Source organism: Pseudophryne corroboree, chromosome 3, assembly GCF_028390025.1.
Source record: "Pseudophryne corroboree isolate aPseCor3 chromosome 3, aPseCor3.hap2, whole genome shotgun sequence".
NCBI classification, from domain to species: Eukaryota; Metazoa; Chordata; class Amphibia; order Anura; family Myobatrachidae; genus Pseudophryne; species Pseudophryne corroboree.
The window spans coordinates 258,533,827-258,559,109 of record NC_086446.1 but is presented as its reverse complement, the minus strand read 5'-3'; the positions used below and the strand labels follow the sequence as shown (position 1 = coordinate 258,559,109).

General features: G+C 43.5%; 1 long non-coding RNA gene across 4 annotated transcripts in view; it reads right to left on the bottom strand.

The window, feature by feature from the left end:
* Positions 1-25,283, bottom strand: part of LOC135055227 (uncharacterized) — a 219,555-nt gene that overhangs the window by 58,094 nt on the left and 136,178 nt on the right. For all 4 annotated transcript variants that reach the window (XR_010243697.1, XR_010243698.1, XR_010243696.1 and 1 more), the window contains one exon: positions 18,159-18,295. This is a non-coding gene — a long non-coding RNA (uncharacterized LOC135055227). The remainder of the gene's footprint in view (positions 1-18,158; positions 18,296-25,283) is intronic.

Here is a 25,283-nt window from a genome sequence, read left to right as displayed (position 1 = left end):
AGGATACTAGAACTGACACTGAGCAGCAAGATGCAGCACTGGACTATTAGTAATGTACTGTAGTATACTGATCACCACAATGCAGCACAAGACAATGAGCAGTGATACTGAGCATTTATGAGGATACTAGAACTGACACTGAGCAGCAAGATGCAGCACTGGACTTTTAGTAATGTACTGTAGTATACCGAGCACCACAATGCAGCACAAGACAATGAGCAGTGATACTGAGCACTGATAAGGATACTAGAACTGACACTGAGCAGCGAGATGCAGCACTGGACTATTGTACTGTAGTATACTGGTCACCACAATGCAGCACAAGACAATGAGCAGTGATACTGAGCACTGATGAGGATACTACTGAGAACTGACACTGAGCAGGAGAGACACACTACTAGTATTACTGAGCAGCAATAAATAAGCACTAATACTGAGCACTGATATTGAGATTTCCACTGAGAGAACGTAGCCACGTCCTCTCCACTCTCTCTACAATGCACGAGTGAAAATGGCGGCGACGCGTGACTCTTTATATGGAATCCGAATCTCACGAGAATCCGACAGCGGGATGATGACGTTTTCCCTCATTGGGGTTTTCCGAGTCAGGCGGGAACAACCGAGCCTGCTTCAGACACGTGGAGTTCGGGGGGGTTCGGTTCTCGGAGAACCAAACCCACTCATTTCTGGTTTAAAGTAAATGACCTTAGAAGGGGTGCATGAGAAAGCTATGATCACAAAAAAGTTAATTAAAAATTAACCAAATATATACACATACAGGAAACAACCGCACTCACCAAACCCAGGAATGGGGGGGGCACACCTGCACTCACCACCCCCAGGCCGGAGTGCAGTGGCCTGTGACCACACTACTGTGATTTATTTGTCACATACAGTACTTGTTACATATAACATAAATTATACAAATTAGTACTTATTAGCTGTCATTGCTAACAAAAAGGAGTTGTTTTTAATTATTTTTTAATATGTCTTGTCTTTTGATATTTAATGTCGGTTACCATGGTTATTCTCTGGCGGACAAGCCTGTTCCAATATCCAAAGTACATAAAGACCCCCAACTGGGAGGCCCTTTATATCTGCCAGGGGGTCAATGTATCAAAACCATATCCACATATTTGGATACTTTGTTGAATCCTTGTATTCAACAAACAGAATCCTATTTAAAAGACACCACTGCATTGTTGCAACATCTGCAAAACTTACAATCAGTGACCTCTGATACAGTAATGTGTAGTACGGATGACACCGGCCTCTACACCTGCATCCCACATGAGGCAAGTGTACAGGCGGTAAGTAACTTATTACAAAGCAATCCACATTACAAGGGACCACCCCTACACTTCTTTATCAAGTTATTAACAATGATACTTACCAGAAATTATTTTTTATGTTTAATGGTAATTATTATTTACAGCTTCATGGGTATGCAATGAGCTCCAATGTGGCCCCATCGTACGCCCACGCATTCATGTGTCAAATAGAACAAACTTGAATATATAACAACCTTTGCGTGAGCTTTGTTGCTTTATATTTACGAGTCATAGATGACCTCCTAATATTCTGGAAGGGCAGCACCACAGCACTGAAGCAGGTGTTTGACATCCATAATAGATCAGATAGTGTGGTAAAACTGACTTACGATAGGAGAACAGAACAAATTCATTTTTTGGATGTAAATATCACGCTCATCAATGGAGAGATCCATACTAATTTATATGTAAAGCATACTGATAGAAACACTCTACTAAAATCCAATAGCTTCCATCCATTGCCCTTAAGACAAGGGTTGCCCTATTCACAAATGTTAAAAATATGTAACTAGTGATCCTAAACCCCCAAAACAAGCATTAGATCAAATGATCATTACATTTCAGAAGTGAGGGTATAAGTCAAAAGATTTGAGAACCATTAAAACAAAAGTCGATATCTTATCACGAGAGTACACATTTAGGGCCATTAATACAAATACTGATAAGGGAAAAGTGATACCTTGGGTTACACTTTATACCAATAAGAGCAATAACATTAAAAGGGGAATTAAGAAATTATGGCCCATTGTTAATACAGATTGTGACTTTCCTACATTGAACAATAGGGGTCACTCCGAGTTGATCGCTTGCTATTTTTTGCCGAGCTGCGATCAGGTTAAAACTCTGCAAAACTGCGTATGCAATGCCCAGGTGCGTTGTATGGGTACAAAGCAGATCGGTGCTGAGGGAGGGATTTAATGAAGAATCCATTCGCACAGCTGATCGCAAGAAGATTGATAGGGAGAAGGCGTTTATGGGTGTCAACTGACCGTTTTCAGGGAGTGGTTGGAAAAAACGCAGGCGTGTTCAAGCGTTTGCAGGGCGGGTGTCTGACGTCAATTCCGGGGTCGGACAGGCTGAAGTGATTGCAGCGGCTAAGTAAGTTCAGACCTACTCAGAAACTGCACAAAACTTTTTTTTGTACCGCTCGGCTGCACAAGCGCCCCCCATAGGCGGCGACTATCCGATCGCAGCGCTGCAAAAAATAGCTAGCGAGCAATCAACTTGGAATAACCCCCAATGTACGATTGATGCCAGCATACTCAAGGGGTCAAAATCTTAAGGATCACTATGTTAAATTGGATGTAACTGAGTTAAATAAGGAGAGTACAGTACAACACTTCCTATCCAAAAAAAATGGATGCTACCATTGCATAGGATGTACTACATGCAGATCAATGCTAATCGGTGATCATATTAGTCATCCATACACAGGTGAAAAAAATTGCAATTAAGCATGCCTTAACATGCACCACGAAAATTGTCATTTACGCTCTGTCTTGCCCATGTGGGTTATACTACGTGGGCAAGACAGAGTGTCAATTTAGGGAATGCATGGCTAATCACCATACTGCCATATGTGCAGCCCTTGCAAGTGGATTTAGTGACCAACCTGAGGCCCAGAATTGTGTAACAGCAGGGCACAGTGTGCCAGTATTTGATGTAAAATCATAGATCACATTGTTCCACTAAGACGAAGGGGCAATAGCAGTAAAACATTGTTACAATTGGAGAGTTAATGGATCTACCAATAGGAACTGTGGTGGTCATTCCGAGTTGTTCGCTCGTTGCCGATTTTCGCTGCAATTTGTTGCTAAATGTGCATGCGCATGGGCCCTCATTCCGAGTTGTTCGCTCGCTAGCTGCTTTTAGCAGCATTGCACACGCTAAGCCACCGCCCTCTGGGAGTGTATGTTAGCATAGCAGAATTGCGAACGAAAGATTCGCATAATTGCGAATAGAAATTTCTTTGCAGTTTCTGAGTAGCTCGGGACTTACTCAGCCACTGCGATCAGTTCAGTCAGTTTTGTTCCTGGTTTGACGTCACAAACACACCCAGCGTTCGCCCAGACACTCCCCCATTTCTCCAGCCACTCCCGTGTTTTTCCCAGAAACGGCAGCGTTTTTCCGAACACACCCATAAAACGACCAGTTTCCGCCCAGAAACACCCACTTCCTGTCAATCACACTCCGATCACCAGAACGAAGAAAAAACCTTGTTATGCCGTGAGTAAAATACCTAACTTTTGTGTAAAATAACTAACCGCATGCGCTCTGCGAACCATGCGCATGCGCAGTAAGCGACTAATCGCAATATAGCGAAACTCGGCAACGAGCGAACAACTCGGAATGAGGGCCCTGGTACGCAGAGCGCATGCGCAAAGTTAATTTACACAAAACAGTAGATTTGCTGGTGTTTGTGCGGCGCTTTTCAGTCACACTGCTGATCGATGAGTGATTGACAGGAAAGGGGCGTTTCTGGGTGGTAACTGAGCGTTTTCCGGGAGTGTGCTAAAAAACGCAGGCGTGTCAGGGAAAAACACGGGAGTGTCTGCAGAAACGGGGAAGTGGCTGGCCGAACGCAAGGCGTGTTTGTGACGTCAAACCAGGAACTAAATGGACTGAGCTGATCGCAATCTAGAAGTAGGTCTGGAGCTACTCAGAAACTGCAAGAAAATATTTAGTAGCAGTTCTGCTAATCTTTCGTTCGCTATTCTGCTAAGCTAATATACACTCCCAGAGGGCGGCGGCCTAGCGTGTGCAATGCTGCTAAAAGCAGCTAGCGAGCGAACAACTCGGAATGACCACCTATATCTCCTAGGTGTTTAAATGAGAGTTTGGGATTACACTGTTTTATCTAAATACAACACAGTGCAACACTCTCCCTCATGGTATAAACTGCAGACAATGTATCTATATTTATTTGTCACATATAACATAAATGACACAAATTAGTATTAATTAGCTATCATTGCTAACAGACATGAGTTGTTTTTAATAATGATTTTTTAATACGTCTTGTCTTTTGATATTTAATGGAGGTTACCATGGTTATTTTCTGGTGGACAAGCCTTTTCCTGCGCTGCTCAATGACATCATTCACGGAACCAGCCGGGAGTGTGCTGTGGGATGGATGCACCGGCAGCACAGGACAGGTGACTTCAGTCAGAGTTGGGGGAGGTATCTGCTGGATATACATTTTTGCATGTTCACTGTGCACGTTTGATCCCTGACGACGGGCTGCTGCCCAAACCATATGTTGGATTTGGACCATTAAAAGCCACTGCATTTACAAAGCCTTGCGAGTGCCACCGTCATTACTCCTTTGTATACGGGTCACCAGCACCTTAGGAGGGCACCAGAGCATTCCACATTTCTCTACAGACAAGTGCCGGAATGTACACTACAAATTTATATATATATATATATATATATATATATATATATATATATATAGAGAGAGAGAGAGAGAGAGAGAGAGAGAGAGAGAGAGAGAGAGAGAGAGAGAGAGAGAGAGTGACTGTCATTCTTTAGAGCTCCACTCTATTAACAGTAGCCTTGACTTGGTGGGTAGTTTATTGTTGTAGCTGAGAGCTTTGTATTTATGTACAAACGAATACCATAGTAGCTATTAACTGGTTGCAGAGGTGTGCTGAGGGATTTTTTTCTGTTCTCTTTTTTTTCTAAAATGTTCTTTTATAGAAGCATGATTTAAATTTAAATAAGAAATATAGTAATTTGCAGGTACAATGCAACACTCATCGTAAACAATTATCCAGTAAACAGCTAATGTTGGTACAATCATACATTTTCACGATGGTGTCTTACAAAAGACAAAAAAAGAAAATCGGATGGAATAAAGTATACATTACTACAATAAAATAAGACAGACCCAGATCCATACCCATGCACATCATCTGAATCACATATTGGATTAAGATTAACCACCAGCTAGTCATTAACAAGGGAAATTGAGGGATCTTAGTGTATTTTTAAAACACTTCCACACTTGTTCCTTAAGTGTCTGTGACGGTTCCGGTATGAATGGTTGACCATGTTATGGTCGACAGTCATTAGGTCGACCACTATTGGTCGACATTGACATGGTCGACATGGACACGTGGTCGACACATGAAAGGTCGACACATGAAAAGGTCGACATGCGGTTAACTTTTTTTGGTGTAGTTTTTTGCGTAAAGTTACTGGGAACACCAATTAGTGCACCGCGTCCTACCGCTTCGCTCGGCACAGATTACCGTTCCAATCGTAGTCCACGTGGATCGTAAAGTATGGAAAAGTTCCCCAAAAGAAAGAAAAGTAAAAAAACTCAACCGAATAAATCACTTGTATTGCAAGTAGCTGTTCATGTGTATCTATATAAGAAAACCACAATATAGCAGCCCGTTTTTACCCTGAAACTGGGAATCCCTATTTCACAGTGAAAATTGTAGGAATTTTTACAGTGGCATATGAATTGTAAGAGTTTTCACAGCGGCTTGAAAATACACAGAATGTGGGTCCCGTTTCTAGTCCTGAGTCCTGGGCCCTCTTACACACAGTAGTGGTTCTAGGAGCTTATATTAGTACATTTTAAGACCATAGTCAATTAACCACAGTTAGTTAACAGGATATAGTGTCCCCCATTCAATCAGAATCCTGTGTGCAACAATCACCTTGGTTTTATAATATATAGAGAGAAACACAGTACCTATATTATAGTCTAATAGATAGACAAAAAAGGTTTCTCTGTGTATCTAGCGAGCCACCCACTGTATAATTTGTCCAAGTTCTTTAAGCAACACTTGCAACTTGGTTTCTATTGAGTTAATTTAACTAGTTATGGCTTCCTAACTAGAGATGAGCGCCTGAAATTTTTCGGGTTTTGTGTTTTGGTTTTGGGTTCGGTTCCGCGGCCGTGTTTTGGGTTCGAACGCGTTTTGGCAAAACCTCACCGAATTATTTTTGTCGGATTCGGGTGTGTTTTGGATTCGGGTGTTTTTTTCCAAAAACACTAAAAAACAGCTTAAATCATAGAATTTGGGGGTCATTTTGATCCCAAAGTATTATTAACCTCAAAAACCATAATTTACACTCATTTTCAGTCTATTCTGAATACCTCACACCTCACAATATTATTTTTAGTCCTAAAATTTGCACCGAGGTCGCTGTGTGAGTAAGATAAGCGACCCTAGTGGCCGACACAAACACCGGGCCCATCTAGGAGTGGCACTGCAGTGTCACGCAGGATGTCCCTTCCAAAAAACCCTCCCCAAACAGCACATGACGCAAAGAAAAAAAGAGGCGCAATGAGGTAGCTGTGTGAGTAAGATTAGCGACCCTAGTGGCCGACACAAACACCGGGCCCATCTAGGAGTGGCACTGCAGTGTCACGCAGGATGGCCCTTCCAAAAAACCCTCCCCAAACAGCACATGACGCAAAGAAAAAAAGAGGCGCAATGAGGTAGCTGTGTGAGTAAGATTAGCGACCCTAGTGGCCGACACAAACACCGGGCCCATCTAGGAGTGGCACTGCAGTGTCACGCAGGATGGCCCTTCCAAAAAACCCTCCCCAAACAGCACATGACGCAAAGAAAAAAAGAGGCGCAATGAGGTAGCTGACTGTGTGAGTAAGATTAGCGACCCTAGTGGCCGACACAAACACCGGGCCCATCTAGGAGTGGCACTGCAGTGTCACGCAGGATGTCCCTTCCAAAAAACCCTCCCCAAACAGCACATGACGCAAAGAAAAAAAGAGGCGCAATGAGGTAGCTGTGTGAGTAAGATTAGCGACCCTAGTGGCCGACACAAACACCGGGCCCATCTAGGAGTGGCACTGCAGTGTCACGCAGGATGTCCCTTCCAAAAAACCCTCCCCAATCAGCACATGATGCAAAGAAAAAGAAAAGAAAAAAGAGGTGCAAGATGGAATTATCCTTGGGCCCTCCCACCCACCCTTATGTTGTATAAACAAAACAGGACATGCACACTTTAACCAACCCATCATTTCAGTGACAGGGTCTGCCACACGACTGTGACTGATATGACGGGTTGGTTTGGACCCCCCCCAAAAAAGAAGCAATTAATCTCTCCTTGCACAAACTGGCTCTACAGAGGCAAGATGTCCACCTCATCTTCACCCTCCGATATATCACCGTGTACATCCCCCTCCTCACAGATTATCAATTCGTCCCCACTGGAATCCACCATCTCAGCTCCCTGTGTACTTTGTGGAGGCAATTGCTGCTGGTCAATGTCTCCGCGGAGGAATTGATTATAATTCATTTTAATGAACATCATCTTCTCCACATTTTCTGGATGTAACCTCGTACGCCGATTGCTGACAAGGTGAGCGGCGGCACTAAACACTCTTTCGGAGTACACACTTGTGGGAGGGCAACTTAGGTAGAATAAAGCCAGTTTGTGCAAGGGCCTCCAAATTGCCTCTTTTTCCTGCCAGTATAAGTACGGACTGTGTGACGTGCCTACTTGGATGCGGTCACTCATATAATCCTCCACCATTCTATCAATGTTGAGAGAATCATATGCAGTGACAGTAGACGACATGTCCGTAATCGTTGTCAGGTCCTTCAGTCCGGACCAGATGTCAGCATCAGCAGTCGCTCCAGACTGCCCTGCATCACCGCCAGCGGGTGGGCTCGGAATTCTGAGCCTTTTCCTCGCACCCCCAGTTGCGGGAGAATGTGAAGGAGGAGATGTTGACAGGTCGCGTTCCGCTTGACTTGACAATTTTGTCACCAGCAGGTCTTTCAACCCCAGCAGACCTGTGTCTGCCGGAAAGAGAGATCCAAGGTAGGCTTTAAATCTAGGATCGAGCACGGTGGCCAAAATGTAGTGCTCTGATTTCAACAGATTGACCACCCGTGAATCCTTGTTAAGCGAATTAAGGGCTGCATCCACAAGTCCCACATGCCTAGCGGAATCGCTCCGTGTTAGCTCCTTCTTCAATGCCTCCAGCTTCTTCTGCAAAAGCCTGATGAGGGGAATGACCTGACTCAGGCTGGCAGTGTCTGAACTGACTTCACGTGTGGCAAGTTCAAAGGGCATCAGAACCTTGCACAACGTTGAAATCATTCTCCACTGCACTTGAGACAGGTGCATTCCATCTCCTATATCGTGCTCAATTGTATAGGCTTGAATGGCCTTTTGCTGCTCCTCCAACCTCTGAAGCATATAGAGGGTTGAATTCCACCTCGTTACCACTTCTTGCTTCAGATGATGGCAGGGCAGGTTCAGTAGTTTTTGGTGGTGCTCCAGTCTTCTGTACGTGGTGCCTGTACGCCGAAAGTGTCCCGCAATTTTTCTGGCCACCGACAGCATCTCTTGCACGCCCCTGTCGTTTTTTTAAAAATTCTGCACCACCAAATTCAAGGTATGTGCAAAACATGGGACGTGCTGGAATTTGCCCATATTTAATGCACACACAATATTGCTGGCGTTGTCCGATGCCACAAATCCACAGGAGAGTCCAATTGGGGTAAGCCATTCCGCGATGATCTTCCTCAGTTGCCGTAAGAGGTTTTCAGCTGTGTGCGTATTCTGGAAAGCGGTGATACAAAGCGTAGCCTGCCTAGGAAAGAGTTGGCGTTTGCGAGATGCTGCTACTGGTGCCGCCGCTGCTGTTCTTGCGGCGGGAGTCCATACATCTACCCAGTGGGCTGTCACAGTCATATAGTCCTGACCCTGCCCTGCTCCACTTGTCCACATGTCCGTGGTTAAGTGGACATTGGGTACAACTGCATTTTTTAGGACACTGGTGAGTCTTTTTCTGACGTCCGTGTACATTCTCGGTATCGCCTGCCTAGAGAAGTGGAACCTAGATGGTATTTGGTAACGGGGGCACACTGCCTCAATAAATTGTCTAGTTCCCTGTGAACTAACGGCGGATACCGGACGCACGTCTAACACCAACATAGTTGTCAAGGACTCAGTTATCCGCTTTGCAGTAGGATGACTGCTGTGATATTTCATCTTCCTCGCAAAGGACTGTTGAACAGTCAATTGCTTACTGGAAGTAGTACAAGTGGGCTTACGACTTCCCCTCTGGGATGACCATCAACTCCCAGTGGCAACAACAGCAGCGCCAGCAGCAGTAGGCGTTACACGCAAGGATGCATCGGAGGAATCCCAGGCAGGAGAGGACTCGTCAGACTTGCCAGTGACATGGCCTGCAGGACTATTGGCATTCCTGGGGAAGGAGGAAATTGACACTGAGGGAGTTGGTGGGGTGGTTTGCGTGAGCTTGGTTACAAGAGGAAGGGATTTACTGGTCAGTGGACTGCTTCCGCTGTCACCCAAAGTTTTTGAACTTGTCACTGACTTATTATGAATGCGCTGCAGGTGACGTATAAGGGAGGATGTTCCGAGGTGGTTAACGTCCTTACCCCTACTTATTACAGCTTGACAAAGGGAACACACGGCTTGACACCTGTTGTCCGCATTTCTGGTGAAATACCTCCACACCGAAGAGCTGATTTTTTTGGTATTTTCACCTGGCATGTCAACGGCCATATTCGTCCCACGGACAACAGGTGTCTCCCCGGGTGCCTGACTTAAACAAACCACCTCACCATCAGAATCCTTCTGGTCAATTTCCTCCCCAGCGCCAGCAACACCCATATCCTCCTCATCCTGGTGTACTTCAACACTGACATCTTCAATCTGACTATCAGGAACTGGACTGCGGGTGCTCCTTCCAGCACTTGCAGGGGGCATGCAAATAGTGGAAGGCGCATGCTCTTCACGTCCAGTGTTGGGAAGGTCAGGCATCGCAACCGACACAATTGGACTCTCCTTGTGGATTTGGGATTTCAAAGAACGCACAGTTCTTTGCGGTGCTTTTGCCAGCTTGAGTCTTTTCAGTTTTCTAGCGAGAGGCTGAGTGCTTCCATCCTCATGTGAAGCTGAACCACTAGCCATGTGGATGGACGGACTGCCTGCCGAGTGCCGACACAGAGGTAGCCACAGCCGTGAACTACCGCACTGTACACTGGTTGATAAAGAGATAGTAGTATACTCGTAACAACTAGTATGACTGACTATGACGGTATAAAGAATGAAAAAAAAAACACGGTTAGGTGGTATATATTGTAATACAATTATGGATGGACGGACTGCCTGCCGAGTTCCGACACAGAGGTAGCCACAGCCGTGAACTACCGCACTGTACACTGGTTGATAAAGAGATAGTAGTATACTCGTAACAACTAGTATGACACTATGACGGTATAAAGAATGAAAAAAAAACCACGGTTAGGTGGTATATATTATAATACAATTATGGATGGACGGACTGCCTGCCGACTGCCGACACAGAGGTAGCCACAGCCGTGAACTACCGCACTGTACACTGGTTGATAAAGAGATAGTAGTATACTCGTAACAACTAGTATGACACTATGACGGTATAAAGAATGAAAAAAAAACCACGGTTAGGTGGTATATATTATAATACAATTATGGATGGACGGACTGCCTGCCGAGTGCCGACACAGAGGTAGCCACAGCCGTGAACTACCGCACTGTACACTGGTTGATAAAGAGATAGTAGTATACTCGTAACAACTAGTATGACTGACTATGACGGTATAAAGAATGAAAAAAAAAACACGGTTAGGTGGTATATATTATAATACAATTATGGATGGACGGACTGCCTGCCGACTGCCGACACAGAGGTAGCCACAGCCGTGAACTACCGCACTGTACACTGGTTGATAAAGAGATAGTAGTATACTCGTAACAACTAGTATGACACTATGACGGTATAAAGAATGAAAAAAAAACCACGGTTAGGTGGTATATATTATAATACAATTATGGATGGACGGACTGCCTGCCGACTGCCGACACAGAGGTAGCCACAGCCGTGAACTACCGCACTGTACACTGGTTGATAAAGAGATAGTAGTATACTCGTAACAACTAGTATGACACTATGACGGTATAAAGAATGAAAAAAAAACCACGGTTAGGTGGTATATATTATAATACAATTATGGATGGACGGACTGCCTGCCGACTGCCGACACAGAGGTAGCCACAGCCGTGAACTACCGCACTGTACTGTGTCTGCTGCTAATATAGACTGGTTGATAAAGAGATAGTATACAACAATATACTACTATACTGGTGGTCAGGCACTGGTCACCACTAGTCACACTGGCAGTGGCACTCCTGCAGCAAAAGTGTGCACTGTTTAATTTTAAATTAATATAATATTATGTACTCCTGGCTCCTGCTATAACAACCTGCAGTGCTCCCCAGTCTCCCCCACAATTATTATAAGCTTTTATACATTGATGTGCAGCACACTGGGCTGAGCTGAGTGCACACAGACTGAGTCACACTGTGTGACTGCTGTGTATCGTTTTTTTCAGGCAGAGAACGGATATAGCAGAGAACGGATATATTAAATAAAAGTTAACTTAACAACAACTGCACTGGTCACTGTGGTAAACTCTGTCTGCACAATCTCTCTCTCTCTCTCTCTCTTCTAATCTATTCTAATGGAGAGGACGCCAGCCACGTCCTCTCCCTATCAATCTCAATGCACGTGTGAAAATGGCGGCGACGCGCGGCTCCTTATATAGAATCCGAGTCTCGCGAGAATCCGACAGCGTCATGATGACGTTCGGGCGCGCTCGGGTTAACCGAGCAAGGCGGGAAGATCCGAGTCGCTCGGACCCGTGAAAAAAAAAGTGAAGTTCGTGCGGGTTCGGATTCAAAGAAACCGAACCCGCTCATCTCTATTCCTAACATAAAAATAGAACACCACAATATAGCAGTCCCATTTTTATCCTGAGTCTGAGAATCCCCAGTAAATAGTGGAGAATGTAGAAATTTTCACAACAGCATGAAATTGCATAAAATTTGGGTCCCATTTATTGTCCTGAGTCCTAGGCCCTTTTTAAACATAGTAATAACTCTAGGAGTTTATATATTAACCAATTTTAAGACCATAGTCAGTTTCCCATAGTTAATTAGCGGGATGTAGTGTCCCCCACTCAATTAGAAACCTGTGTGCAACGATTACCTCAGTTTTACAATAATATATGAAGAGAAATTCAGTATCTCTATTGTAGTCTAATAGACAAAAAGAATGCCTCGGTGTATCTGGCGTGCCACCCCTTCTGCTATTGCTCCATGTGTCAAAGGCAGTGAATGATAACAATGAGAGCAAGGAGGCGTGTCAACACTGCGAGTGATAGAAAAAGTGTGAGCCGCTTCTGCTGTCCCCGTTCTATACACCCCCAGGCCCCACCCCTGTTGTGTATACACATTGCAGGAGAGGTAGGTGTACGATGGGGATGAGAGAGCCGCTCTGAATACCTAATGGTAACAGTTGCTTGCAGGATCAGACATGCTGTAGATTCTACACGCTGTTAAGGAGCTGCTCTCGATCTGGACGCCGGGTCGGGTATCAAATCCATACACCCGGAAGTGATGTACGTCCAGGATCCCAATGACGTATGTTTTACATTAGTTTAGCTTGATCACATCGGTGTCTAAGTGCTGTCAGCATGATGGCGCTATTTATAATGGATATGAGGGGCGTAATTAATTATCATTTCAGCATGTATCCCTCTATCCATTAACTAATCATTGATTATCACTTGTTGCTATTGTTAATAAGAATACTCCAGTAAAAATATAATTTAGTTCAAAAGCGCTGTCTCTTATTTATTCTCAGCACTAACAACATAATGGTCTCAAACGACTGCATGGATTAGGAGTACTCTAATTATTAAGATTAGTTTAATTGCAGGGTAATTAATGAAGATTACATGTTATAATCATCCACTCTGGTTTAGAATAGGTTTTTAGACAATAGGTGGATATATGAATTTCTAACAGGGATATAAATATATCTTCATAAAAGTATGTAGATAATAGCAATAAAGACAAACAGATTTACATATTGAACATCTCATTAGTATAGCCCAAAATTCCATTATGTTACAGGATCGTGTCTCATAGGTTGATACATATAACACCTATATATCAACATCTAGATGTAAACATATGCATACTTATCCACATGCACTGGGTAGTCTTAAGTATGCCGGCGGTTGGGATCCCAGCACACAGTATACCAGCACTGGAATCCCGACAGCCAGCATACCGACACTTTTTCTCCCTGTTGGGGGTCCACTACACCCTGGAGGGAGAATAAATAGCGTGGGGCGCATAGAGCGACACCGTGCCCACAGCATGGCGAGCGCAGCGAGCCTGCAAGTGGCTCATTTGGGCTCGCCCAGCAGTCTGTATGCCGGTGGTCGGGATTCCGCCGCCGGTATGCTGGCCGCCAGAAGCCCGGCTGCCAGCATACCCTACTACACCCCATGCACTATATGACCCGAACCAGTTAGTCACTATCTAGACCTGATTAGTGTTCCTTGACGCCTGGACATGCAATAATTAAATATTGTATGATACATAAATTCATAATAAAGATTAGGGAGTCCTGATTTAAATATCATTATTATGGAGCATGGATCTAATATGTAAAGTGATAATGTCTTAAAAATATGTATTGGTCCATATAGTGTGAATCTATGCATGCAGGCTCAATCTAGTGGGTCGCTCACTTCAGCGCTGTGTGAAGTGAGCGGCCCCCTGTCCGTCCGTCCCCTCGCTCAGCACATCGTGCTGTGCTGAGCAGGGGGAGAGATGTGTGCCGAGCGATCTGTGGTAAGATTGCTCAGCACACATCTCCCCCATCAGAACCCCCCTTTAGGCATTTAACTAGTACATGCTGGACGGAATACCCTATGGAGAACTGCTATAAATCAGCATCTCACCGAGATCAGAATTGAAAAATAAGGATCTCAAAGATCATTTATATTAGATGAGACTAACTGATATATTGTATATTATTCTTTTTTTATATTTTCACTTAACTTGAGTTCTTTATAAAAAAAAAAACCTGCCCTTATTTTAGTGCACAGGTAACAAATTGCTCCTATTATAGGGTATTTCTAAAATATATAATTTTTATTATTAATTAATACCACTTCCAGGCCAACAAATAACTGTGGTATTATGACATATTAGAGAAATTATTTTTGAAAAATATGAATAAACATTATGTTTTAAAGTATTCATTAAACCATACCAAAAGAGTGCACCACAATAAATATAATACAATATAAAACATACAGTTAAAATAATGACTAATACACAAATCAGTGCAATATATTATGCCGATACATAGCAACCTAGCAAAGAATATATTTGTTAGTGTGGTATTATAATACGTTATGTGTCTCATGCTCCGTAGCTTGTTGTCCTCTCCCTGCAGCGCTGATACTACCCGGTTACGTACATCCGCTTCCCATGGAACGCATAGTGCTGGGATGCTAGAGTAACCAGCGTGACCTGTAACCCGGAAGTGCAGCTCTGATGTTTTCCCGGCTGGTCGTGGCGTGCATGAGGGACGCGGCGGGAAGCGTTATCACTTTGTACAGGTATATTAGGAGGTAACTGTTTCTCTGTACTGTTGCCCTGGTATGTCTTGAAAAAGGGGTTCAATCCCTGAAACGTCGATAAAGACCAGTCTCTACATTTATATAAGCTGCCTCTTGAGTGCCATCATTTGTCTGTCTTTGGTGATGTATGCTATTTATCTGGATTAAGGCACCGGGGCCTTTATTGATTATTGCTGAGTGCCGGCTGAATTGGAATACACATGTATTTGGACTCCCTAAATTTATGTTGTGGATATCCGTGTTGCATGGCACCTGATGAACTTTTATTGATTTGAGCGAGACTGCTTGCCTACTATACCGTTCAAGTATACTCCTATCATGTGGATTTAAGCGCACACTCTGTCATAATTTCAAGCCTGTGCAGTTTGTGTTATAAATCTTTTCGAGTTTGTATTTTTCCACGGATTTGTGCTTACGTAAAGCTGATTATTATCTTCAAAAGCATATGAACTGCCTTGTCATCCATATTTGAGATAGTGCCAGTTGTTGTGTCTAAGCTGCTTTTACGCACTGGCATTTTAGTATTGTTTGTGATGGATCCTACCACAGTAATTCCTGGGTCACAGGAGCTGGCATGGTGCCAGAACTTTGTTATTCCAGATGGAGAGACATTTAGCTTCAATCAAGAGCAAATTGATGGCATTCTTTTTAAAGAGGCGGTATCTGGATATGACCCCAAACATTGTGTGGAGAATGTGTATTTTCACTTGTTTAAACTAAAAAGACATGAGATAGACTATACATTACACGCATCCTCACTCACGGATTATTATATGGACAAGAAAATCTCACGTTGGTTTCGTTCTAAGAACATACCCACCATTGGGAGAAATAATCCAGAATTTGTTAGAAAATGGGTGGGCATCCTCAGCCACTGTGCATTAGATCTCATAGCTTTGGTGATAGAGGAGTCACATAGGGAACTTGAGGTTACTCGCAATAAAATAAAAAATCTAGAAATAGAGTCCAAGAAACTATTACTTGATCCGAATAATTCCAGCTGGGTTAGTAAATTAGAACAGAATTGTGAACAGTACCGTAAGGATCTCCTAAAGTTCAAGAGAAATAAAAAGCATACGATAGATAATGATTACGAGGAGAATAAAGTATATTGCTGGTTATCTGGTATTGATTATGAACGACGGGGTGTGGCATGTGATCAAAGACGTAGACCTTGGCACAAATAAAAGCAGATGTCAGGAACTTTCTAATAGTAACAGTGACAGTGATTTCTTTGTTTCAGATTTTGATGATCCTAATTCAGCTGACCCTGTAGGACAGGGTTCAAATTCTCACAATCCTTGTGACGATCTGCCACCCGCCTGGGTGGTCAGAACAAGAGGCGTGAGAAATGTAAACAAAAAGTAGATGAATTGATCTTTAATTTATCTGATAGAGTTTTGACTGATGCTGAAATTGAGGTTCTACAAAAGAGACTGTCATTTGTGGCAACGAACTCACATGATGAGTTTGAGCGGAAGCGGGATCATCATAAATTGGCTTGCAAACTCTGCCTTCGAGAATACTTTCAAAATAAACCAGCCTGCACATCTAGTTCAGTTCTGGGACAATTTACTCAGGCACATTCCCGGTAGGTGTTTGACCCATCTTCCATTAATTCATCAATCAAGACTTTTAATAGAATGCTTGATGACTCAGTCTCTAAATTTATGTCGGCCCCAAGTAAAATCCAAGCTACTGCTTTGCAAAATCTCTCTAAATATCAGGACATTATCATAAGGCCCGCCGATAAGGGCGGGGCTATTGTTGTCCAGAATATCTTTGACTACAGGACTGAAATACAACACCAGTTGGCACAATCAGATGTATATCGTAAAGTTTCCTGTGATCCTACTAAAGAGTATCAGAGAGAGATTCTTGTGATTTTGGATCAAGCAGTAAGAGATGGATTTATAATCCCTGCGCTGAAAAAGATTCTGTATAAGGATTTTCCTAAAGTTCCAGTGTTATACACACTGCCTAAGCTTCATAAGGACAGTGTGAAGACCCCTGGAAGGCCTATTATATCGGCTCATGACTCTTTACTTCAAACCATTTCACAATTATTGGATTTTATTTTACAGCCATTATTTCCTCTTAAAAAATCCATTCTAAAAGATACCACCAGTTTTATTAATTTGCTGAGAGATTTGAATTCAGTACCTGCTGGTACGATTATGTGTTGTCTTGATGTGTGTAGCCTTTACACCTCGATAGTACATACTGAAGGTGTTGAGGCTATTCGTTTGTTTTTGAGAGATTACCTTGACCCTGCAATATTTGAACATAATTTGTTTATGCAGCTTTTGGAGTTAACACTCTATAGGAATTACTTTCTTTATGACAGCCATTTTTTTCTACAACTGCGCGGTTGCGCAATGGGGTCAGCAGTGGCCCCGTCTTATGTGAACTCATTGCTTCTCGCTGAGTCCAAGTGGATCTATAGGCTTAATACTATGTGGCTGAATGGCCTAAATGATAAATTCAACTGGAACAGTATTATGTGATACTTTGGCCTAATGAGTACTTTGCTCTCATGTGCTTCTGATACTGTTGGTTTTGAATCTGAGGCTTTGATTTATATTCTTTGCTAGGTTGCTATGTATCAGCATAATATATTGCACTGATTTGTGTATTAGTCATTATTTTAACTGTATGTTTTGTATTGTATAATATTTATTTGTTTGTGTGGTGTTATAATATGTTATGTGTCTCATGCTCCATGGCTTGTTGTCCTCTCCCTGCAGCGCTGATACCACCCGGTTACGTACATCCACCTCCCGTGGAACACATAGCGCTGGGTTGCTATAGTAACCAGCGTAACCTGTAACCCGGAAGTGTGGCTCTGATGTTTTCCCAGGTGGCTGCGGCGGGCATGAGGGATGCGGCGGGAAGCGTAACCACTTTGTACAAGTATATTAGGAGGTAAGTGTTTCTCTGTACTGTTGTCCTGGTATGTCTTGAAAAAGGGGTGCAAACCCCGAAACGTCGATAAAGACCAGTCTCTGCATTTATATAAGCTGCCTCTTGAGTGCCATCATTTGTCTGTCTTTGGTGATGTATATATATATATATATATATATATATATATGTTTTTATATTAATAGGACGCAGTTGGACCAGCACTCCAGAGATGAGATTCCTGGGCCTATGTGCCCTTGCAATAAGAATATAATACTGTGATGATCAAACCTTGAAAGGTGAGTCAACACACAGCACTCCAGGGCTTATTTCAAAATAGTGCAGTTTATTGTGCAATGTTTCAGAGAATGAATCCTCTTTTTCAGGCATGTAAATACAGAGTCTACAAAAGTCTTACCTTATACCCCTAAGGACATGTGCTCTCACCAAAGAGGGTTGAAGTCCATTGATGACATAATTTAGCTGCACCCTAGAGGTTGCCATGGCTAATGCAGTTCCAAAACCCGGTGCTGGTTGTGGGAGGGCTGCATGTCCCTAATACAAATACAGTAAAACAAGATAATACATGCAATGCAGAAGATAAAAATGGAAACCAGCTGGCGAAATACACATGTACAGTAAGAAAACATTGTTTAAAGAAATGTTAGAGCGAAATGCTGGCGCACAATGGGTTAATCTGGGCTCCAAGACAACAGGGCACTAATAGAAAAGCACTGAGATGCAATAAGGAATTATGTTAGTGCTGTCTGATGTACAGATGGAACCATGAGTGTGGCTACATCGCAGACGGGGGCGAGCGGCGTGCCTAGGTGAGCCTGTGCCTCGGCCCGCCGCCAAGTGTACACAGATGCTCCCATTCACTTTGAATGGGGCACGTGCGCATCTACGACGCATGCATGCCCATTCACTCTCGGCAGTCCGCCCCGCCAGGCACGCTTGGCACAGACGTAGTCACGATTAGCATGGCTCCATCTGTACACAGTTATAATAGCAAAATAAGACATTGACCTGGTGCACCTACCTGTGTTGTCATTGGTTTTGGTATCAAAAATTGCATGTGTGCTAGGAGAAAAATTTGTTGCATGGTGTGCTACTCAACATATAAGGCTAGGTCACAGGTTCTCAAACTCGGTCCTCAGGACCCCACACAGTGCATGTTTTGCAGGTCTCCTCACAGAATCACAAGTGAAATAATTAACTCCACCTGCGGACCTTTTAAAATGTGTCAGTGAGTAATTAATACACCTGTGCACCTGCTGGGTTACATGCAAAACATGCACTGTGTGGGCTCCTGAGGACCGAGTTTGAGAGCCTATGGGCTAGGTGAAGAAACTACCTCTGTTGGTGAAGGTAGATACAATGGGTTAAATTTACTAAGGTGGGAGTTTTTTTAGAACTGGAGATGTAGTGCACAGCAACCAATCAGATTCTACTTAACATTTATTTAGCTGCTTCTTGAAGATATAGATAGAATTTGATTTTTATTTATCCCAATGTTGTAAGTTTAAGCAAGACAATGTTATACTGTAACACTGCATTTGCTGAACTGGCGACACACAGATGGAGTAGATCTGAGGGGTATATTTTACACAGTTCAACATGTTGCAAGAACACATAAGTTTGTTAAAAGAGTGTGTTCCTTGAGATACATTTATTAAGACCTCGCAGAGCAATGGTATATAGATGGTAGATCCATGATGCTTCTAATTTCATGAGAGCTTTTGCTTTATCTTGACCTCATTTGGAGCTAGGAATGTGATCTATGATTTTGTATTTCAAAGTAGTGAGTTTATGGCAGCAGTCTCAGAAATGTGAGGCAACAGGTTGGTCAATCAGTTTTCCTTCTAAGGCAGTCTTAATTTCCAACCTGTTCGCTCCTTGAATTTATGGATGGTCATGCCCACATAATAAAGGCCACATCGGCAGATGATGATGTAAATAACAAATTTGGTGTCACAAGATACCCTGAGTGTGGATGATTAAAGGTTGATCAGTGGTGAGAAAGTTACATGTAGTATAGTGGGCGCATTTATAGCACCCTGGTTTTCTCTTAAGGATCATGCATGCTTCTTTTTTGTTAAAGTTTGTGATATATATATATATATATATATATATATATATATAGAGAGAAAGGCAGGGGTCCGGCACAGCCACTTGAAAATTGTATAACATTGGGTGCCCTCACAATAAATAAACAGAGAGGACGAGCGGTGCGGCACTCCAATGATTGACACAGAGACTAAGGTATAAAGGCAACGTTTCAATGCCCGTATTTATTGTGGCATTTTCGTCAGGATATGCATATCCTGACGAAAATGCCACAATAAATACGGGCATTGAAACGTTGCATTTATACCTTAGTCTCTGTGTCAATCATTGGAGTGCCGCACCGCTCGTCCTCTCTATATATATATATATATATATTCCATGGATGCAACCCGGCACTCTGCTGTCCCCGTTGGGGTATTCGCTCCGGTGCCCTCCTCGGGGTGTGCAGCCCCAATACAAACTGGAGGGTATAGGCGGCACTCAGAGTCTGACACACAGAGTTTAAAGACAAGCCATGTGTGTTTAATATCGACGTTTCGGGGGTCGAACCCCCTTCTTCAGGACACAGCAAACAAGTGAATAAAACAGATAAAACAACTTAAATACCTTACCAGCCTGGGCCCCGTCATCCCCCGCCTCATCCGCGTTGTCCGGCACCTGGAGTTCGCGCTTCCGGTCACGTGTAGCGCCCGTCTGCCGGAAGTCGCGTCATCCCGCGACACGGACCCGCTTCTGACGTGGCTGTGGACAGCAGGGAGCAGGTTGCCATGGGAACGGCACCTAGCCACGGCTGTACGCCGTGCTCCGTCACCTGGCAACAACAAACAAATGTATAATGACAAAAAACCTCTATTGCCCAGTGATGTACAAGCGGGATGACGCGAATTCCGGCAGACGGGCGCTACACGTGACCGGAAGCGCGAACTCCAGGTGCCGGACAACGCGGATGAGGCGGGGGATGACGGGGCCCAGGCTGGTAAGGTATTTAAGTTGTTTTATCTGTTTTATTCACTTGTTTGCTGTGTCCTGAAGAAGGGGGTTCGACCCCCGAAACGTCGATATTAAACACACATGGCTTGTCTTTAAACTCTGTGTGTCAGACTCTGAGTGCCGCCTATACCCTCCAGTTTGTATTGGGGCTGCACACCCCGAGGAGGGCACCGGAGCGAATACCCCAACGGGGACAGCAGAGTGCCGGGTTGCATCCATGGAATCTATATAGTGGGTCCCAAGTTGAAGCCAGTGGACCCATTTTCATCCAAGGCACCTGCAACATTTACCTTGTCCATCCAGGACTTCAGCTATTTCCTGAGCACAGCGGGGAACCTTTGCACTTTTTTGCACTAACTGCACTTTACACTGAAGCACAGTTGAGCACTGGCACTTTCCCAGACAGCACCAGTAAGTTGTTTTGCATACGTACCTCGGCTCCAACCAGTGGGGGCCAGCACACAATATACTCCCTCCATCATGTCTACAACGGATGTCGATCCAGGAGACGCTTTGTCCTATGTTTTACAATGTGATACATATGAGACCCTAAGCTTTTCTGACTTAGAGGCCGAAAATATTTTGCTTAAAGAACCTGCTTTTGAAGATGGGACAGGCTCCACTAATGAAGAATTATACAGAGAATTGTACAAATTGAAAAAAAGAGAAATAGATTTCACTTACCACGGCCGGACTCTTTCTGACTACTATAGAAACAAACAAATCCCCAGGGGGTTTCGTGTACAAAATTCCCCCACCATCGGACGCCACAATACAAATTTTTGTAAACGATGGATTTCGGTCCTTAACAAGTGTGCGATGGACTTGATGCTTCTGGTCATCGAGGAGTCCACCCGGGAAGTAAACGTCACGAGGGATAAACTAAAATCTTTTGAGGAACAACATCTCAACACCCTCTCTGGAGATACCTCAACAAATTGGCTGGATAAGTTGAAAAACCAAACAGAGGCCTATAGAATTGAACTCATCAAATTTAAAAAAGACAAGCTTAAGAAAGTTCAAGCGGATTATGAACAACACCGCGTATATACATGGTTGTCCAGCCAAACACAGGCCACTCCACAAAGGAGAACGATGGGGCCACGTCGACAGCGGACACAGACCATCCAATACAGCACGTCAGCTAGTGAGACGGAAGAAACCATAGCTTCAATTAACAAGAGTTCTACACAAGGAGTCCCTTTAGGGGCCATGACCCGGGCAATTACGTCCGGACGAAAAAAACACCAACCCGTAGGGGCGGCCAGTCGAGGCGGCAAACGGGGCGGCAGACCCCCCAAATCGACTCGGACCTAATATTCAATTTATCTACCGCCACACTAACTACAGCAGAAATGGCAGTGCTATCTAAAGGACTATCTTATGTCCCTACCAAAACCCCGAACAAATTTAAATGGAAAGTGGAGACTTACAAATTTAACAGAACATTAAAGCTCAGAGAACATTTTCACAAACCTCTTCCGTCAGCAGCCAGCACGAGTCTACCACCTCAGATCCGCAAGTTGGGTACCCCTTCCAAATTTGACCCAATATCAGCAAACCCATCTATCAAAACCTTTACACGTATGATGGATAAATTGCAAGATGATCCGCCCCCCCCCGGTCCATAAAAATCTCACCACTGAAGAAGTGACAGCGCTCAAATCTCTACAGAAACTACAGGACATAATCATCAGGGGAGCGGACAAAGGGGGAGGGATTGTGGTCATGGACACTGACAAATATATAGCAGAATGCGATCGGCTTTTGTCAGACACTGACACATATAGTCTGCTGAAGTCTGACCCCACCATGGAATACAAGGCTGAATTGGATGAGATTTTGAGCACAGCACATCTAGATGGGCTCATTACACAAGAAATATACCAGAAGCTCACATGCACACATCCAGTCATACCTATTTTTTACATTACACCCAAGTTACACAAAAACGCACAGCAACCCCCGGGCAGACCTATAATTTCTGCCAGAGGCTCGCTGAGTGAAGCAGTAGCCATCTTTTTAGATGTCTACCTTCAGCCTTGTATACAGGCCACGTTTACGCATCTCAAAGATTCCAACATGCTAATAAAAAAATTAATGTCAATGCGGTCCGTACCAGAGGGTACTTTGTTGGCTACACTAGATGTAGCCAGCTTATATACCTGTATCCCGCATCAAGCTGGTTTAGCTGCTGTTAGGCGTCTCATCACGCATAACACATTATACACAGGACCAGATATTGATTTGTTTATATCATTATTAGAATTTACGTTAACGCACAATTATTTTTTGTTTAATGGCCGGTTTTTTAACCAAAGAACAGGGTGTGCGATGGGGTCGGCTGTAGCTCCATCATTAGCTAATGCCTATATGTGGGAGATTGAACGGAATTTATTTTTTACAAAAGAATCCATCACAGAACACATTCTGCTATATTATCGTTATATAGACGATCTATTGTTGTTCTGGACTCATGAACCCCAGGCTCTCATTACCCTAATTGAAGAACACAACCACACAGATAGCCCTGTTAAGCTCACCCTCACTGTACATCCTCATGAAATCTGTTTTTTAGATATTAAGATTAATTTCCAACAGGGTGAGATACAAACCTCGCTATATAGCAAGCCTACGGACCGCAACACTCTGTTGCGGTATGACAGCTTTCACCCTAAATCTCTGGTTAGAGGTCTCCCATTCTCTCAATTTTTTCGGGTGCTGAGAATTACCAGCGACCCCAGTGACTTAATCGGTCAGTTAGATAAAATGTCAGAAAAGTTCTCCCAGAGGGAATATCCCAAGAATATTCTGCAACAGGCCCGTGATAAAGTCATGGCCTTAGATAGAACTGAATTACTCTTTAATGACAGGATTAAACCCACAAAAGAGAAGGTCACATGGGTTAATGAATTTAACACCACCAGTGAAAAAAATAGTAAACGCATTAAACAAATGTGGCCCATTGTCACCACTGACCCCAATTTGCCTTCCCTTAAACTTAGCAGCATTATGCCGTGCTATACACGCAGCGCTAATATCAAGGACCTTGTCGTCAAAAATGATGTCACTAGCTTTAACACCAGACCGGTGGCTACTCATTTTTTGAGTCGCAAAGCCGGATGCTTTAAATGTTTAGGGTGCACCACCTGTAGTTATATGCTTACAGGAGAGTTCATCACGCACCCACACACAGGTAAAAAAATCAGGATCGCATAGCCCCTTACCTGTAGTTCTTCTTTCGTCATCTATGTTTTAATCTGCCCATGTAGCCTATATTATGTAGGTAAGACCCAATGTCATTTTAAGGAAAGGATGGCCCAGCATAGATCAGCAATCCGGGCTGCCCTGAACACTGGTAAAAGTGACCAACCAGTTGCACGACACTTCGTGCAAAAAAAACACAGTTTGGCATCGGTTAGGTACAAAATAGTCGATCAAATCCAGGAAACACCTAGAGGAGGAGATCGAGCATCTAGATTATTACAACTAGAGGCTAGATGGATTTATAAACTAGATACTATCCATCCCAGAGGCCTAAATGAACAGCTAAACTTACAATGTTTTTTGTAAATTTAACACAGGAACAGAGGTCTGCGTACCCATCACTCTTATTATGTAGATAACAATGGTCTAAGTATGATCCCCAAAGCTAGCTATATCTAATACCTGGGCATATACATTCATTGAGATTTTAATTCTATGACCCAGCATTAGGGCCGCATCAGCCATAAATATAGGATATTCAGAAAAAAATTTACTGACATATGGCCTTCCCTATATAAGTATAATAAATCATAATAATGATTTATATAATTGATTAATAATGATCCTTTAACACATTAGGCGAGAGTCGATGTATGCTTTGTATTTTTTGCACTGTTCACTATGTTGTAATGTTTAATCTGTATGTGAAATTTTAAACACATGATTTTTAGATTTTTAGATACACTTAGAAGTCTATCACACTATATTTCTAGTGTGTCTTAAATGTTTGTGCTTGTACATCACTGGGCAATAGAGGTTTTTTGTCATTATACATTTGTTTGTTGTTGCCAGGTGACGGAGCACGGCGTACAGCCGTGGCTAGGTGCCGTTCCCATGGCAACCTGCTCCCTGCTGTCCACAGCCACGTCAGAAGCGGGTCCGTGTCGCGGGATGACGCGACTTCCGGCAGACGGGCGCTACACGTGACCGGAAGCGCGAACTCCAGGTGCCGGACAACGCGGATGAGGCGGGGGATGACGGGGCCCAGGCTGGTAAGGTATTTAAGTTGTTTTATCTGTTTTATTCACTTGTTTGCTGTGTCCTGAAGAAGGGGGTTCGACCCCCGAAACGTCGATATTAAACACACATGGCTTGTCTTTAAACTCTGTGTGTCAGACTCTGAGTGCCGCCTATACCCTCCAGTTTATATATATATATATATATATATATATAAAATAAGAATTTACTCACCGGTAATTCTATTTCTCGTAGTCCG